General features: G+C 37.5%; 1 pseudogene; it reads right to left on the bottom strand.

Annotated features, from left to right (window-relative positions):
• Nucleotides 1–545: 545 nt before the first annotated feature.
• Nucleotides 546–17,502, bottom strand: part of LOC131901269 (sulfotransferase 2A1-like) — a 38,062-nt pseudogene continuing 21,105 nt past the window's right edge.

Here is a 17,502-nt window from a genome sequence, read left to right as displayed (position 1 = left end):
TATTTCAGATATTACAAGGGTTGTTTTAAGCTGGAATTCTGTGAAGCAAATTGGACTTAACTGGCAACGTATAGTAAACCAGTCATAATAGGAACAAATATTTGATGACTCAAGACTACAAGATTCAGGGCTGGAGAGATGATTCAGAGGTTAAGAGCACTGTACTACCCTCATAGAAGACCTGAATTTAGTTCTTAGGACACAAAGAAAGGAGCTTACAGTACATGTAATGGCAACTACTTGGGATCCAATGCATTCTTCTCCTATAAAGGTACAACACACAGAAATGTATGTGCACACCCATGTGCATGATGCACACACACAAACCCCCCCCCCCACACACAGACTCACATAAAACAACCAACACTACGCCACTTCTACGACCACTATTGCTACTGCTATTATTACTACTAATACATTTTAGAAAAAAACTACACAATTCAATAATAGGATGTATTATTCTATGACCATACCCACTCAGTCACCTGTACAAGGACAGAAAAGTAAACACCAGTGTGCATGTAAGATTTTAAAGTTTTAAGAATTTATTTCCATGGAAACAGCCCTGGAGGAAAACCAGCCATTTTCTCCTGGAATACTTTATCAAAGGTTTCAGCTTCAGTTACTGTAAAGTGATTCTTCCAGTCCCCAGCCACACCTGGAAAATGTGAAGCAGACACAGAGATAGGTTAATGATGATTATAAATCTGTTCTCGTTCCTTTATTCACATGATGTAACCCTCTGCATAAGTAGGAACACACAGTCAATAAAGTGGAACTAACAGTTACTCTATGGAGAACGATTCTTATGCTTTGAAAAATATGCAAACAGACTTGTACCTCTGTGTAAGTAATGTCTACCATTTCTTATACCAATATATCAACTCCACAATATAACAACATAAACACTGGATCTATATTTTTAATGTCCAGATTATTTCTCCTTCTCATTAGACATTCTTCCATTATACTATTGAGCTCAGCAGAGTTTCATACCTCAATTATTCAAACACATTTCAATTGTTCTTTCTTTCTTTTAGGGTTTACTTATAACTGTTCTGCAAACTATACCAGCAACTTTTAAAACACCTTTTAAAATTAATTCTAATTATGTGTCTGTAGCTGCATATGAATGCACATGCCTGCAGAGGTTGAAGATATCAGATACCATGGAGCTGGATATAAACACAATGGTGAGTTACATGTCAGTCATCTTGATATTTCCATCAGATACAAGAGACACAGATACTGTCTGCTGAGAGCATCCCAGGATGTCTGTTCTCAGTTAGTATGGATTTTGGTGATGTGTGAAGATGATTTCATTCCCAGTATTTTTTTGAACCATACCTTGGTTCTCATAACCACATTCTAGGAGGTCTTTAGGTTTGGACTTAGAGATCTCAAATAGTCCACCTTCTCACATTGTATTATGTGTTCCTTAACCATGAAGTGCTGATGTGTTCCACATAGTCACTTGTTCTTTTGTTTCCTTATTTGTGTGATGGTGACCATCTCTTCCTATCTCCTCTCCATGTAGAATTCTACAGGTCCCATCCTTGCTGTATTTTATTTCATAGCTGTGACACTTTGATGAATTTCCTCTTTTTAAACATGCTTGAAATATGCATGTAATATGTTTGAAAAGTAAAGTATTTCTTAAATTGTCAAAGGCTTCATTTATCAAAGTGTATCAGACATACAAAACACTCTCAGTATGGAATTATTGATAGGATTAATGAATGAGTAAGGAAGATAGTGGCCTTGTTGCCATTTTGCTGATGAAGAAAAATTAGTCCTTGAGATCTTACCAGCATTATAGTGATGCATGTAGATTGGAAGCCAAAAGACTGACAATAGAAGTCATGTTTTTTCCTTACTAAAATACAATCTCTGTGTATCACATAAGTTAACTTTAAATGTCCAGTGGTACACATTAAAGGAAATATAATTATTGATACACAATATTCAAATAATATACCATTACTTGCAGTGACTGTAAGAGTGTCATCTATTAATAATGCAATCTATCAATGCCCATTGCTACTTTCAGCTTCATTATTATACTCATTATTGAAACAAGTTGTGTTATTGAATCCCACAGCAATCTTGATCCTCATAAGCCAGACTGGATGCTGAGCTACCAGAATCTCAGCAAATTCAATGTGTCTGCCAAATGGAGTGAATCAGTCCAGATGAGAGAATCATGTTTGTGGAGTGTACACATGAAGTTCTCAGTCCAACCATCTCAAAATCTTGTGTACCATTCATGCATATATTTTTCTTCAGTGCTTCTTTCTAAAAACCTCCTGATACTCTGATGTGTCCAGGGTCAGTCTAATCCTAATGCACAGTGGCTTAACTCTTGTTGGAAAGGAACTTTCTCCTAGTTTAGGAGGCTGCAGGTCTTATAAAATGTTGTTGTCCATACCCTCCTGGCTTTTTTGGCCTGTAGATAGTGGGCTTCTCCATAGGTCTTCTTCCCTCTGTGTCTCTTAATATCTTCTTTGTTACACCAGAGAAAATGATTACTGACACAAGTCCTCTTGTCTAGTAAATATCTACTGTGAACTAATGAGGGTCAAAACCTTGGAAGTTTGTCAGAAGACATTTCCTCTCATATGTCTTGATTGTGACAATGTCTTTAAAAAAGTTATGTCAACCAAACAGAACATCTCTCTGGTCTGTATTTCCTGAAGTATCTAAATATTGAATCATAATGACCAAAATTGTTTGTGGAAAATTTTTCATTGGAGCTTTAAACTAAATTAAAACCATCTAGCCAGATAAGTGATTCTCCCAGGTAAATAGTAGCTCTTCAGATTATCTCTCTAGAGGCAAGGAAATATATCTCTCTGGTGTCCTGAGAAAAGCAACTAAAGGACATCAAAAGTAAGTCGAGAGAATTCCTCTTGTTCAAAGCTAGTATAACATTTAACACAATTTTTCATGCATTATGATTTAAGGATTAGGTATCTAATGGTAAGTGATGAAATAAATTTTAGAATTAATCTTTGACCTGCTAATACTTTCCAGATTAAAAAAGGAATCAATCTAATGTAGGAATTAAGAAGATCAACATTTTCCTCATTCTTCTTATTCTTTTCAAATTGTTTCCCACCATATGCATCTCAGCAACTTCTGCACTGGAGTCATGAATCAGGGTGAAGGGCATAATGAAGTTTGTCTCCCCCTTCATTGACCTCGTTTCCTGTGGGATTCATGGCTTATAGTGAGTTTAATACAAGGAAAACAATTTCTCAGAATAAAAGTTATCTTCAAATACAAAAGAAATGGGTGTCTTATATGACCATTATGATAATTAAAGCCCATATGACTTTAGGGACCATATCCAGTTTTTTGAAATAACTACTATATATTTTTCTCCTAAAAAATATAATACAAGGAAATACTATGTTTTAGAAGAGACTAAACTAAGATCCCAATGTGGTCTCATTCTGGAAAAACATAGATGGAAAAGAGGAAATTACATTTTTCCTCATGTAATTTTGTTCCAAATTCTATTTCATCTCCTCCAGTGTGTCTCAGATAAAACTTTTGTTAGTTTCAGTAGCCTTTCTCTATTAAACAAGCCACCATTTTGTTTTGGCATTTCATTGAAGCCATTTATGTACACATACTCTTTTATCTCTGCAGAACTATTATTCATTTCAGGAAATCCAATAATGGGCTATTTCTTTTTTTTACTTGAGATCTTCAGTTCTTGTACAGAGAACTCTATCTCCTTAGACTCTGGAGTAAAGGAGTCTAAGGTTATGTGTCAATGGCAGTGGACCCTCCCATAGGCCTCAGTTCTTAGTATATAGATGACCATTTCTTGCATTGACATGTTTGTGTGCCCAAATCTGAGTGTAATTTCCTCTTGTGAGGATACCAGGAGTATTAAATTAAATGCAATACACTAATGACTTTAACTCACTTATCTCTCTATATATTCCTAATGTCCTTAGAGTCTTGTGACCTGATCCTCACACTGTAGGTTGGAGGTTGACTGAAGATTAAGAATGAAGCATGTAAGTAATTAGAAGAGGAAAATTAAATACCTAACTCTCCACTTCCTGCATTTATTCCCAAGTTCTTTAGTCATCCCCAAATACCTCACATCTAACTCATTCCTTCTTAAACCCTGAGTCCCACCTCACCAATTATTCACTAATTTGGTGTGGTGTATTCTGGCAGTCACTCCTCAACTGCACAGCTAGGAAACCATACCCAGAATTTGCTTATAGCATAGAGAGGTGGCACAGACATAGAGAAGATGGATATTCCCATTCCAATGGAGACAATTCAGAAAAAAAACAGTAACTATGATCATGAAGCAATCCAAATTGAGCTTGGCAAATGCCATCATATTTTAACACTGGAGGATAATTCACTTAGTCCTTATAAGTTCTACTCTTAGCCTGTAGTGTATCAGCAACCTTGACCTGTTGGACATCTTTTGCAGCAGTGAATGGAAGTGTATTTTGGGATTATCATCTAATATATACCTTTGGTTCTTTCCATTAAACATTTTCTTTAGAGTTTAGGGCTATGATACAGAGAGCCTAACAAAGACTCACAAAAACATGTCTCTCATATTCCATTGAGGATATTAGACACAACCCTCTAAAAACCCAAGATCATCTCCAAGATGTTTTCAGAAACTTTTCAGAGTTTCTGAAGTCCATGTCATCACCACAGAAAGATTCCACTGCAAGGTCTCTGAGAAACTATGAGAGATGAGCAATGAATGTTGACACATTCACAACAATTTCTTACAGCCTCATTGGAACAAAAAACCCTCCACATATTCTGACATATTTGGGGACTAAAGAGTTTCTTCACCTTTTCTCATGAGGACCAAACCATTAGTAATTATATCTTCTGAGATAAGACTAAAATTAGACATTTTGTTTTCTTTCATGGCTTGGAAGGAGCTGTACTTGAGGACCAGATCTAGCTCATCTGGCTCCAGTTTCTTTCCTAGGAAGTCACAGATCTTCTCTATGGTTCCCCTTGTATTCTAAAAGAAGAATCAAAACAAAAATGAGGTTAATAATTAGAGAATTCTGAGAAAACAGATGCAGAGAAGGTAACTACAAATGGAGGATGGAAAAAGAAACATGAAGAATGAAATGGTACCACGAAATGAGAAAATATTGAATTGGGTTTAGGAAAGAAGCAGGCCTTGTAAAGAGGGCAAGAGTCACACACAACATTTGTATATTTAGTCAGCTTGCAATGTGACTGGTCTCTGGCCCCTAAAATACAGAAGCTGTGATTTTTTTTTATGGAGGAGTTAATATTAGACGGGTTTCATTTAACTTAGAATGTCCTCAAATTTACTTTGTATTGAATGAAGACCTTAAACTTTTGATCATCTTGACTTCAACTGTCTATTGCTATATTCACAGGTGTATGCCAATCTACTTACTAAATGCAATGGGATTTTTGTCTTGAGACAGTATGCTATGGAGGGAGTCCTATCTGGTCTGATGCAAATTGCTGTGGAGACCAGACTGACCTCAAACACAAAGAAATTTTTCCCCTTAAGTGCTAGCATTAAAATTGTGCACCACCATACCTAACCTGCCCTCAGAAGTTTAAAGATACTTATAGAAATACTTCTAGAAAGCAGTCAATGTGAGTGAAGGCAATATGCACAAAAAATTTGATAGAGGTTCATGTTTATGTCAAAGGATACTTTTTCCTATGGGTAACTGAGCAAAGCATAGATTTAAAACACTTTAATAAAAATGTTCTCAATAATTTTTACTTGGGGCTACTGCCAATATTTTATTTTGTTTTGAATTATGATTTCATGCTGTTACTTAGATGGGCATCAAATTCACAACCTTTTTACCTCAGACCGCCCAGACTGGGATTATAACTGTGCACTGCCACAACTGGCTCAATTCTAGGAGTTAGTCATAAGAATGCAAAATTTTGGAATAAGGAAGACTTTGCTTAGAATCCAAGCCCTACAAATGGGCTCATAAAGGAATTTTTGGCTCTAAACTTTTATTACATATTTTATCACAGACTCAGTTAATATTTAATGTAAAGGTAAACAACCATGGCAATAACTGAAAACAGTGCATTGAAAGGTTGCAAAGGAGACTTATGGGAAAATGAATAAGCATGCAGCAGAGGTGGGTAATGAAGTTTCCTGGGAAAAATTGAATTTTACAATGAAAAATTCAAGTATTCCTCAAAAGACAAAGTATCTGATGGATGGCTTTGCTTTTTACATGGAAAATTTCTTCCCCTGGAAGAAAAAATCAAGAGAGCAAATTATTTTGGAATGATTCAAATTTTCTGTTTTTGTTTATCCTTAATATATTTTATCAAAGATTATTTTTCTGACTCATGCCAGGGAAGTAGGTTGGCTGACCACATATTTTCTCCTTTTCCTCTTTTCTTCCAGTTCCAACTCCAAAGTCTCATACCAAGTTCTGCCACAGAATATCTGTGGCTACTCCCCCCATCTAGAGTGGATCCCAAAGAGCTTCTCCTCTTATCCTGACTCTTCCAACTCATAGGATTATCCCAAGCCCCTACTTCAACTGGCCCTCCTTGGGAACCCACAGATTACTCTGACCAGGGAATTGTAAGCTAACTATAGATTTTTGTCTCACTCTCCATTCCTTTGAGTCCCATCCCCCAGTGTTATCCCTAATTCTGCATCAAAACACCTACATCAGACACCTCCATCTCTAGTGGATCTCAGAGACCCTCCTAAATACCCCTACCATAAATTGTTGATTGGTCCCACACCTCAAGTCAATCAACCATTTCCCAAGAACCCACAGGCAAAACTGGGCATGGAGGTAGTAGACTCAATGCAGAGCTTTATCTCTCCATTTCCTCCTCAAGTCCATTCTCCTAGTTTCACCCTCATCTCTGTGCAGAACACCTGCTATAGTCTCTCCCCAAAATTCCCCAATATAATGTGTATAACATAGGTCTTAGTCTCCAAAGTTCCTTCTACTTACTCATTGCTTTCCCCTCACCTCCAGATCAAGAAGACGCTCCATAAGAACCCACTTGTCACTCTGACCAGGAAAGGAAGTAGGCTAACTGTAGATCTTCACCTTTACCTGCATTATCCCAACTCTGATCATTCAGTTTCATTCAAAGCCTTATATCAAAATTGTGCTGTGGCCTATCCTCACTCAGTGCCCCCATTTCCAGGTGATTATCTATGCAGTTCCTGTGGAAAACTGCTTTCTTCCATCCTGGGGTCCTTCTTATTCTCCACTCATAAGTCATCACCTTTTCTAAGTGCTATGGAATATTCCTACACAGTGTGTAAATTATGCTCTAATTGATTTAATAACAAAGTTGACTGACCAATAGCCATGTGGTATAAGGTTAGGAAGTAAACCAAATTATGGAGGAGAAAAAGAAGGGCCAAGAGAGAGTAAGCCACTGAAAAAGATGTTACAGGCAGGTAAAGCCACAGGACATGTGGCAATACATAAAATGGGTTAATTTAAATGTAAGAGCTGGTTAGTAACAAGCCTGAGCTATTGGATGAGAATTTTGGAATGATCATAAGCTTCTGAGTGGTAATTTGAGAACTGGCAGGTGGGAAAGAAATGTCCATTTACATAGGGCACCCACGATTGGGCACATGTATCCATGTAAAGTGTGAGAGAGCTTAAAAAATGTTTCTAGACATACAAAAATGAAGCCAAGAGCAGCTTCATAGTTCATGCCTCTCATGTGAGCCACTGTACAGAGACACATCCTCTGGCTGTGACATGTGGGCTTGATCGGCAGCATAGGAAGTTCTCACAGTCTCACACAGGATGAGGTGCAGAGTGGCATTTCCCAGCCACATAGTAGGTGGCAGATTGAGGGTTTTTGCTCATAAAGACAGAAAGGTTTAGAAATACACAGTAAGTATAAATTCAGACAAAAATGCCTCTAAGTAGATTACAGTGTGTTTGAAAAATGTGTATAGGCTTGGGAGAAGAAGAAAAATGATAGAAACAGTCATAGATTAAAAATGATTTTAAAAAAATTAAGTAAAATTCTTAAAATTAGAGTAATAAAAATTATGATAAGCCATATATAGATCAGAAAACACTGAGAGTCTAAATTCTATATTATATTCTGTACTGTATTTAGATTTTTTGACTGTTAATGAGTGAAAAACAACTTCTGAAAGACATTTGATTTTGAAAGCTATTAAATTAAACCAACCTATATATTTTAAAATTATCTTGACTTCAAAATTAAAGTCAAAAGATATGTTAAATGTGGAAAAGTTGCACTTGTTTCCACAGAAAATAAGAGGCTATGGATTCATCCCAGGTCAAGGAAAATCAGGTTTGTTTGAAGAAAAACCCCTAAAATCCTGAATACAGAAATGAGAAAATAAACCTAAAGTAAATACAAGAAATATGATGTATGTTTTACCTGCTCAAACATAAAACAAAAAAAATCTTTTTGGCTAGCCTGTGTACAATGCAAAGTTTATATTTTTTAACTCAGGTATATATGTTGTAGTGGGTAGCCATTCCAGCTTTGTTCTGGAAGTTCCAACCCCCATTGAGACTTTGGCAACTGTCACGCCTACAAGGCGGGGCCAAGGGAGGCGCCTGGGGACCCGAGATCTGGATAGGCGAACGCTCTCTTGGTTCCAGGACCCTGGATGGTGGAGGTGGACAAAGCAGAGGTCCAGAGAACACCGCTGGACTGTGATACACCTTCCCCAGACCCCACGACGTACCTATCCCTTAATTTGTAAGTTACATCATTAAATAAATCTCCTTTTAACTACGTGGAGTGGCCTAAATAATTTCACCAATATCTGGCGCTCACGTGGGGCAAATTCCAAAAGCCTGGGTGGCTCCCGCCCTCAGCCTCCTCCCCGGCTAGCTGGTACCTAATCCTGCCTGCAAAGTTCCATATAACCAGGGAACACCTACACGGTTCCATTCCCGAAAAAGGGAGCAGCTAGTCCGGTCTCAGCCCCCTAGCTTAGCCCCGAGACCAGCGAAAGAGGCACTCCTCCGCTTCCTGAGTGCATGCAGGCACCTCAGCTGCGGCTCGGCTCCGCCATCTTGACTCCAGCGAGCTGCAGTCAGCCAAGATCACCAGCAGGCCCTGCTTTGGAGTTGTACCATCACCACCTGCTGGCTGAAAAGTGCTACTACACCCCCCAAAACCACGAAAGGTAAGTAAAAGTACCTGATAATTTTACAACTTAAAATTGACTAACAAATTTTGAGTAATTCTTGTAATATGGCTGACAACATTACCTCACAAGAATTTGAAAACCTTTTTGCCTGTATGATGAATGACATCTTCCTGGAAATATACGACCTTCCTAAGGCATATCTGGCCTGTACCATTTTGGCATTCATTGTAATAATCCACGCATGTTGAAACACTTGTTTAAAAACAAGAACAAAGATGAGTCATTATTGGGACTGATACAGGCTTTAAGCGAGAGCAATGAAGGCTTACAGAAAAAGATTCTTTCTCTGGAATCTGCTAACCAGGATTTACAGGCTTTTAAAGATAGCAATGAAGACTTACAGAAAAAGATTCTATCTCTGGAATCTGCTTTAATGGATAGCAATGAGACCTTAGAGAAAAAGATTCTTTCTCTGGAATCTGCTAATCAGGATTTACAAAACAGGCTTGTACCAAAAATTGATCTTATTGATAATAAATGTGAATATTTAATGGACAGAACACTAACTCTCCAGACACTATATAAGGAAGAAAGATTATCATTAATTGATAAGATAAGGTCCATGGAATTATGTGTTTCTGAGGAACATAAAAACTTCTATGATTCCATGAGAAATCTGGAGTCCCTTGCCAGAGAAGAGGTTCACTCCCTAGAACAGACCCTAGGTGCTCGTTTGCAGGCCTTAGAAGAAACTCTCAGTAAACATGACAAGGGACCTAATAAGCAGAAGGGCAAGACCATAGAGGTTGTAACATCTCCAAATGGCTCTCACACAATGGCTTATCCTGTTATCATCCATGAGAAGCCAGCGGATGACACACACCCCGAGCCATATAATACATATACATTACAACCAATTTCAACAAGGGACTTTAAAAATATAAAGGAAGCAGTAGTTACGTATGGGATACACTCCACATACATAAAACAATTGTTAAATTCGTGGTCTACCTCACATAGAATCATCCCAGATGACTGGCATCAGTTAATTTCAGCTGTTCTAGAATATAGTCAGCAGCTACAATGGAAAAGCTGGTTGAGAGAAGAGGCAAAAAATTTAGAACAACAAGGTAAACTCAGAGATTTTGTGATCTCCCAAGATCAAATACTTGGTGAGGGATGTTTTGCTGACAGGAATGTACAAGCCATTTATGATGAACGTACAATATCCCTATGCCGTACAGCAGCTCTAAATGCTTGGGAAAAAATTCCAGAACCTGGAAAACCAACTGAGGTATACACAAAGATATTTCAGGGACCGCACGAACCCTTCACTGATTTTTTACAAAGACTGAACACAGCTATAACAAGAGCTGTATCAGATAAAGAATTAAGAAAAGTATTAATTGAGTCCTTGGCGTTCGACAATGCTAATGCAGAATGCAGAAGAATACTTACACCATTAAAGATCAGATCAGCTCCTTTGGAAGAATGGATTCAGTATACTAATGGTGTTGAGTCTCGTAACTACAGTAATGAGGCTTGGATAGGAGAGACAAATCCCAGAGGTGAAAGAAGGCCCCGTGTTACCAAATGTTTTAAATGTGGTACACCAGGTCATATAAGTAAAAACTGTACGTGGGGTACTCCTAGGAGTAATACTCCTTTTAGGAATAGCCTAAACAGGAGACCCCAAACACCTCCCGGATTATGTAGAAGGTGTGGCAAAGGCCGACATTGGACCAGTGAGTGCAGATCAAAAATAGATATACGAGGTAACCCTTTACTGGCTGGAAACGCCTCAGGGGGCCTCTTGCAGGCCCCCAAATCAAATGTAGTATGAACATTCCCAGCCACTGTGGAAGAAATTCCTCTCCAGGACAACTGAATAAACCACTGCCTAATGTAAAAACCGATACTGCAATGGATGATAAAACAGCTCTGATGGGTGGATCACAGTTTACAAAGAACACTATAAAACAAATATTTTGGCAGACTTCCATAAATGATCAAAGACCAAAGCTTAGAATTCGAATTAATGGCCTGGTTATGGAGGGACTGGTAGACACAGGTGCAGATGTGATTTTAATTACACCAAAATCATGGCATCCGAATTGGCCTCTTCAAGAGGTAGATGTCCAACTTTTAGGGATTGGCACCCTATCTCAGATAAAACAGAGTTCGAGATGGGTTGAATGCATAGGGCCAGAAGGACAGAGAGGAATACTGAAGCCATATGTAGCAAATGTAGCAGTAAATCTTTGGGGCCGAGATCTGTTACAACAGTGGAATACCTAGATTAAAATTCCTACACTTTCAGAAAAAGAATACAGACTAATGCATGTTTCTAGGAATAATATCATCGCATGCTATAAAAATCAGGCACCAACCATTCAGGCTGTTCACAAACAGAGCACAACTGCTGTTGAACTCTCAGAAGTACCAACTGCCTTACCTTTAAAATGGCTAACTAATAAACCTGTCTGGGTTGGACAATGGCCTTTGACAAAAGAGAAGCTACAAGCTTTAGAACAGCTGGTTCAAGAGCAGTTAAATGCTCAACACATTGAAGAATCTACCAGCCCTTGGAATTCTCCTGTATTTGTTATTAAAAAAAAGTCTGGTAATTGGAGAATGCTGACAGATCTGAGAGCTATTAATAAAGTAATTCAGCCAATGGGCTCCCTACAGACTGGGATGCCCTTGCCCTCTGTGCTACCTAAAGAATGGCCTATAATAGTTATTGACTTAAAAGACTGTTTCTTTACCATACCCTTACAAGAAAATGATAGAGAAAAATTTGCCTTCACAGTACTTAATTATAACAATTCTCAGCCAGTCAAGAGATATCAATGGAAGGTCCTCCCACAGGGAATGTTAAACAGCCCTACTTTTTGCCAATACTTTGTGCAGAAACCATTGGAGATAATTCGTGTAAAGTTTCCACAATCCATAATTTATCACTATATGGATGATATCCTATTAGCTGATCCAAAGTTAGATACATTAGAAAGCATGTTTGAAGAAGTAAAAAAAGTTTTGCCTCACTGGGGACTACAAATTGCTCCTGAAAAAATACAAAGAGGAGATTCTATTAACTACTTAGGATATAAGATAGAGCTACAAAAAATTAGACCCCTAAAGGTACAGCTAAGGAGAGATCGATTGAAGACTCTTAATGATTTTCAAAAGTTATTAGGAAGCATTTCCAACTTACTGGGTATCATGGGAATACCCAAAGATGGACTACAAAATTTGGCTAATACTCTAGAAGGGGACAAAGAATTAAATAGTCCAAGAGAATTATCAGCCGAAGCTGAGAAGGAATTGGCTCTAGTAGAAAAGACAATTCGAGAAGCACATGTGGATCGTGTGGATCCAGAACTTAAATGCATTCTTGTCATATTCCCCTCCAGACATTCCCCAACAGGTATTTTGATGCAGAGGGAAGATATTATATTGGAATGGATATTCCTACCACGTAAACCAAATAAGAAATTAAAGACTTATATAGAAAAGATCTCTGATTTGATTCAAAAAGGTAAACTAAGACTTCGCCAGTTGACAGGAATGGACCCAGCAGAAATTGTAGTACCTTTAACTAATGAAGAAATTTCATCACTATGGAAAGATAATGAATACTTGCAGAGAGCCTGCAGTAACTTTTTGGGAGAGATTAACAACCACTATCCCAAAAGCAAGAGAATAGAATTTATAAAGAAAACCGAATGGGTCCTTCCTCACATTGTACGACAAAAGCCAATTTCTGGAGTCCTCACATTCTATACTGATGCAAATAAATCAGGGAAAGCAGGATATAAATCAGGAGACTTAAGTAAAGTGGTACAAAGTCCATACAGCTCTGTACAAAAGGCAGAACTGTATGCCATTCTTATGGTACTGATGGACTTCACAGAACCCCTCAATATAGTCACTGACTCTCAATATGCAGAGAGAGTTGTTTTACATATTGAAACTGCTGAATTTATTCCTGATAATACAGAATTAACTTCATTATTCATACAATTGCAGGAAATCATCAGAAAAAGGGAACATCCTATATATATATATAACACATATCAGATCCCATACAGGTCTGCCAGGACCTCTAGCACAAGGTAATGATGAGATTGATCAGTTACTAATAGGTAATGTGATAGAAGCTTCAGAATTTCATAAGAAATACCATGCAAATAGCAAAGGTTTGAAGAAGGATTTCTCCATCACTTGGCAACAGGCTAAGGATATTGTGAAAAAATGTCCTACTTGTTCCATCTATAACCAACTTCCATTACCTGCAGGGAGCAATCCAAAAGGTATACAAAGAAATGAAATTTGGCAGATGGATGTGTTTCATTTTGCAGAATTTGGAAGATTAAAGTATGTACATCATACCATTGACACCTATTCAGGATTTCAATGGGCAACTCCTATGATTTCTGAAAAGGCTGATTCTGTGATTACACACCTATTAGAAGTTATGGCCATCTTGGGGATACCTGTACAAATTAAGACAGACAATGCTCCAGCATATGTCTCCAATAAAATGAGACAATTCTTTGCTTATTACAATATAAAGCATGTTACAGGTATACCACACAATCCCACAGGCCAAGCAGTCATAGAAAGATCCAATCGAACTTTAAAGGATATGCTAAATAAACAGCAACAGGTAACAATGACTCCTAGAAATAGATTGCATAGTGCTTTATTAACCTTGAATTTTCTCAATGCTGATGAGAAAGGAACAACAGCTGCAGAGAGACATTGGACGACAGACAAAACTCCCGAGCTAAACCAACCAGTTTATTTCAAGGATGTGCTGACCTCAGAATGGAAACCTGGATATGTTCTACGTTGGGGAAGGGGTTTTGCCTTTGTTTCTGCAGGAGAAGAAAAGCTATGGATACCAACAAAATTAATAAAAATTTGATTTGAACAGGAAAAACCCCTTGATGAGGTGAAGTAAAAGATCATCCACCAATGTGACATCTCTACAAGTTGTAAGAAAAATTTAACAATCAAGGTTGGGGTAGGGTTCTGTTTTTGTTTTTCCAGGATAATGGAAATACCCATCTTCCAAAAATCATAAGGCCTTGGATATCCGGATGTTTACAGCAGAAAGAAAGAATCTATTGGTACCAATCTACACACGGTAAAATCTCACTGTCTAACATCTATCTCTCTATCAATATAGAAAAGTTGTGGTTCCAATTCAATTATAAGCCAAGCTGGCTTTGGAGATGGAATTGGCTCACTCCTTCTCTAAACCCAAGCACATTGCTAAAAGAAAAGTTTGAGAGATTCTTCAGTACCATATCAGAAGAGCCCTCTGGTGTGGGACAGAAGGAAACCAATAAAAAGGGACCATTGTCTTCTAGATTCTAATTCTCTCCATGCTTACTCTTGATTTCTCAGAATCCTTTCTTACATGCTATGTCCTCTTTAAATCCAAATCTTCCATTTTGATAACAAATAAGTTTTTCTAATAGCAATCTCAGAAGTCTCCAGAAGGAAGATGGGGCCCCAACAACAACTCTACCCAATCCAGAACGATGCCATGGTAATCATCATCATACTACACTTCTTACCAGAATTTCAGACAATCTTACCCATTACTCTAAGACTTGCTGCAGAACCTACAGTTAGTCTAACTGAAATTTAACTATCTGCACTTTCTCACAGTACCCAACAGAGATAACATCACCCCCTAAACAGCAGGAAGCAATTCTAAGAAAACGACGCCCCTTCTCCCTTAGGTTTCATAATTCTCAGGGTTATGGATGATGGTTATAGGGTTGGGGGTGGAAGGAAATATTAAACTCAGTACTCTTAAAAAAAAGGAAAAGAAGAAATGGAATGGATAGGTATAAGACATTATGGTAGATTATTGTGTATACTAGTAAACAAATTTAGTAAAATAGCAGCCTTAAATAATTTGCACTGTAATTTGCACTGTTATGGATTCTTATATGTTGATACAAATGTAAACTATTTTTATATTCCTGTTTAAGATAATTTGTATATTGATACAAATACAGAACTATACTTGGTATAATGTACATATATTTCTACTCTTATTTGAAATATCTGTATATTGATACAAATGTAAATTTATATCTATCATACTTATGTATGTTCTACTTCTGTTTAGGATATTCGGTATATTGATATATATTTAAGATTATTGTCATATTGTATATCACACTATACACTCCTACCTCTGTTATAACATCTTGTGTATTGTCACAATTTTGAAGTCATCGTTCTTTACCATACACTTGCTTATAGACTGTCTACCTTGTTTACGTGAAGCCTTAGTCCTTAGGTTATTTCAGTAGATAAGACCTATAGATTTATAGTCACCTATGCTTGTCATCTCTATAGTTACGTTAGTTAGGTTATACAGATTTACAGATACATAGGTCAGATGGACAGGTAATCTTCAAACACTTCATAGACCTAGAGAATATGGCATTTAAATAACTTAGAATTCTGTCGATGTGAGACACAATTGCTCCTGGCTGCACCAATTTGATCCCGAGAGAATGTTGGGCTTCTAGACATTTCCATTTGGAAGTTTGTCTTCTTGGCACAAAATGGCCTACTGGGCAAAGAACTGCCCTTGCCTCGACAGCTGACAGTACAAATGCAATGCTATCCTTTCTGGACAAGCGGGGCACAAGGAAAGCGACCACTGTACTCTGCCAAGACAGGGTAAGATGGTCTTTCAGAATTCCTGCTTCTGAAAATGGTCTGTCAGATACTTTAGGCCTGTAGCCAATTTGAATGCACCAACAATGCTGAGAAACATTAGGTGACTGTCCAGGCTGCCAGCTGTCTCGGTCTACTCTCGCAAGATTCCCGAAAGTTGCTTGCATGCATCTACCATTTCTCAGGTACCATTATATTCCTTCTCAGGTCTTTGATGGGATTGAAAACTAGCAGTTATAGTTACAACTTAGTAGATAGAACATATTAAGTATTAGATTCAGGTTCTTTAGGATAGGACACCTTTTGGAATGATCTTTGTAACATGCCATTTACCTATGCTCTATACTTCTCTGGATTTTAATATGTGTTTCTTGCTTGATATTGTTTGCATTGGTTGTAGTTCCATCTTATCTAGGTCATTATCCCTCATTATTCCTGGACAATATTTGATAACCATTCCTTTGTATATAGTCTTGTATTAGGTTAGAACTTTCTTATTTAGACAAAAAGGGGGAGATGTAGTGGGTAGCCATTCCAGCTTTGTTCTGGAAGTTCCAACCCCCATTGAGACTTCGGCAACTGTCACGCCTACAAGGCGGGGCCAAGGGAGGCACCTGGGGACCCGAGATCTGGATCGGCGAACGCTCTCTTGGTTCCAGGACCCTGGATGGTGGAGGTGGACAAAGCAGAGACCCAGAGAACACCGCTGGACTGTGATACACCTTCCCCAGACCCTGCGACCTACCTATCCCTTAATTTGTAAGTTACGCCATTAAATAAATCTCCTTTTAACTACGTGGAGTGGCCTAAATAATTTCACCAATAATATGTTACCTTTAAAAGATTACATATTTTCAGAACAAGGTGACAAATCACTAATAAAAATGTTCCAGATGATCCAACAACCAAAATAGCTTTACGATTGCTAGCTTAGATGATCCAGCCTCACAAACACTCCAGCCAAAACTTAACTATTATCTTGATTTCCTAGAGTCCCTGAAAGATTACCAGCACCCACCGATCAGCAGGAAGTAGTTTAGAAAATTACACATACATTACCAAAATATTGGTTATAAATGTTTGTTTTCACTTAAGGAGGGTTGGTTCCAAATTGATATTGGTCATAATCAATCTCTTTCTAAAGAAGAAAGGGGATATGATACAGAAATTATGGGAAAAATGTTTGATTATTATGGGAAAAAAGTAGATTATGGAATTTCCTTTAATCTCCCTAAACAGTTGTTAATCTCTAAATATTAAACATTGGAATGAATTTTACATTATTTATACCAATTTATAGTTAATCTTGTTATAATGTATTATACACTTGTTTAAGGTATTTCTTATGCAACTCAATTATAAACGTAATATACAATAAAGAAATACAGATCAATAGTCATTTATAATAGTCAAATTTATAGTCTTGTTAGTTCGATGTTCTAGGTATACAAACATATATTACAAATAGATAGGTAATCTTCAAAAAGTTCAAAGAACTACAAAATATGGCATTTTAAATGTTTTAACAATTTAAGCTTTTCATGAAAGTGAGATGTGTCTGCCCTGGCAGCACCAATAAACTTCAGAATAGATGATGAACATCAAAGAAACTGTATGGAGTTTTTTTTTTAATGAAT

This window comes from Peromyscus eremicus, unplaced genomic scaffold, assembly GCF_949786415.1.
Source record: "Peromyscus eremicus unplaced genomic scaffold, PerEre_H2_v1 PerEre#2#unplaced_67, whole genome shotgun sequence".
Taxonomy (NCBI): domain Eukaryota; kingdom Metazoa; phylum Chordata; class Mammalia; order Rodentia; family Cricetidae; genus Peromyscus; species Peromyscus eremicus.
Note: the sequence above shows the minus strand (reverse complement) of the source record. Positions and strands in the feature narration are given on the sequence as shown.